This window comes from Gadus morhua, chromosome 11 (genome assembly GCF_902167405.1).
Source record: "Gadus morhua chromosome 11, gadMor3.0, whole genome shotgun sequence".
In the NCBI taxonomy this organism is placed as follows: Eukaryota; Metazoa; Chordata; class Actinopteri; order Gadiformes; family Gadidae; genus Gadus; species Gadus morhua.
In genome coordinates, this window is record NC_044058.1 from 12655169 (window position 1) to 12657668 (window position 2500).

Below are 2500 nucleotides of genomic sequence, written 5' to 3' on the forward strand. Positions count from 1 at the left end.
GTGTGTGTGTGTGTGTTTCCAGTGTATCCTGCTGTGGCACCAGTCTGTCTCCTTGCCTTAGATGACATCACCAATCACAATACTGCGGAGGGGTGGGGTGTCGCGGGGTTGCCGTGACAACAGCATCCTTCCCATGAGAGGGGACTGTGTGCTTATCACTCTGAAAAGCTTTTAAAATTGAAAAGTTGGTTCTTTAGGAAACAGAGCCTGGCGGCTAAATAAGTTAACGAGACCATCTCCGCCATTTAAGACTGGTTCCCGTAAACCCTGGTCGTTAGCCCTATACTGTGTGTATCTATGTATGTGTTCATATGTTTTCGTGTTAGTGTTAGTGTGTGTGTGTGTGTGTGTGTGTGTGTGTGTGTGTGTGTGTGTGTGTGTGTGTGTGTGTGTGTGTGTGTGTGTGTGTGTGTGTGTGTGTGTGTGTGTGTGTGTGTGTGTGTGTGTGTGTGTGTGTGGGCAAACTTAAATTTACTTTATATTTTCATAGCCGCTGTTGAGTGTGTGTGTGTCTCCATGGCGTTCCATACAGACACAGTTCTTCAGGTATGTGTATGTGTTTGTGCGCGTGTGTCTATTTGAATGTTGGTTTCAACTATATTCAAAAATTTGTGTGTGTGTTAAGTACATTTTTTAAATTGTTAAACAAAACTAGATAAGATGTATGCCCTAATTGTGCACATGCACAACTGTGAACTTCAGAACCTGTGTGTGTGTGTGTGTGTGTGTGTGTGTGTGTGTGTGTGTGTGTGTGTGTGTGTGTGTGTGTGTGCGTGCGTGCGTGCGTGCGTGCGTGCGTGCGTGCGTGCGTGTGCATGTGTGTGTGTGTGTACGCATGTGTGTGTATGTGTGTGTGTGTGTGTTTGGAGGGTGTTTGTACGCGGGAACCTATGTGTGTGTTTAAGGGTGCGCATTAAAATCTTTGTGTGAAAGCGCGCACCAATATGCGTGTGTGTGTCACATCCCATGTGTGGATCTCAACACAACAATCATGACCTCAGCTCTCTCTCTCTCTCTCTCTCTCTCTCTCTCTCTCTCTCTCTCTCTCCCTCTCTCTCTCTCTCTCCCTCTCTCTCTCTCTCTCCCTCTCTCAGGCCCAGCCCATGCAGCTGTTCCTGCCTCATTAAAGAGTCTTTATTGTACACTGGAGCTGTGCACTGTCATGTCGGCCTGTCACAGCTGATCTCATTACCTGGCTGCTTAGGAGGCTGAAGGCGACATGGAGGAGGGGAAGGGCGTCGGCCGGAGATGCTCTGCTGACAAAAGCATAGGAGGGTCCGAGTGTTGTTAAGTGAGGGGGTTGTAGTGGCGGCGGCGGTGAGGGGGTAGGCTACTTCCTGCCACCTCTTCCATAGTGCTTCTTGTGATGTGATTTGTGATATGTGGTGCTTACCTACAAAGTGTACTTAACTCTCAAGCAGCGCACTGTGTTTATGTGTATGTGTGTGTTTTTTAAACAGTTTAAAAGGTACCAGACCTCTGTGTCGGATAGTGACTCGAAAAACAGTTACTCGTCTTCTACTCACACCTCATCAGGGTGGGCCAAACAAACACGGTCACTGTTCAGTATATGATATGAACATAAATATTTGGGTGGAGAGCAATAAAGGTGTTGATTGTAAGCAAACAGAGCATATCCTGCCCTGTCCCGTGGGGAAGACGAGGAGCAGAATACACACAGGTTCCTGTTATTCTTTGCAGCCCACCGCCATTTCTCAAGTAAATGTCTCTAAGTTACTCGCTACAACCATCTTCAATGGAGTCAGATGGGACTCTATCTGAGGTTAACATCTCAATGGCTGGAGAGCCATATGGGACAGACTGTCAGGGCATGGTGCTCACTGGATGCCGGCAGGTAGGTCTGTTGACATCGGGGGATCAAACCCAGTGCATTTCGGTTGGGCGGTCAAACAACTGCACTATCCTAACACGGCTGTGCACACAGTCACAGCAGCGTGGCCGTACACACAAAGGTTATACACTGAGATGCGTGATGGCTCTCTTCCGGTGCACATCTCTGCTACAGAGTCAACCACATCATAGGTCCACAAGGGCCCCTGTGCCCCCTACTCCCTGACCCGCCGCCCCTCTCCCCCTCCCTGGGAAAGCATCGGAGGACAGCGGCCTGCCCTGTCAGCGATACACCCCGCCAGTGCACTGTGTGATAAGACAAGGAGGGGAGCAGCTGCTCTCAGACGCTCCCTCCTCAGGATTTCTCAACACTTCCCGGACGCTTTGCTGCCATTTACCTCACGCTGAAGCAGAGATGGTTTGAGGACCATTTTTTCCCCGCTTGGACAACCATTGATTTATGCTTCCAGGGGGTTAGCTGTTGATTGGTGGGGGAGGGGTCTGATAAAGAAGAGGAAAGGCGTTTGGGTCAGTGCTGTGAGAGGAGTGCTAATTATATATCTGGCTAAAAGGCTGGCGGGTTATTATGGGCTGTTAGATAGACTATCTGAGAGCTGATTGCATCGGATAAGGGTTTGACATGGAACAC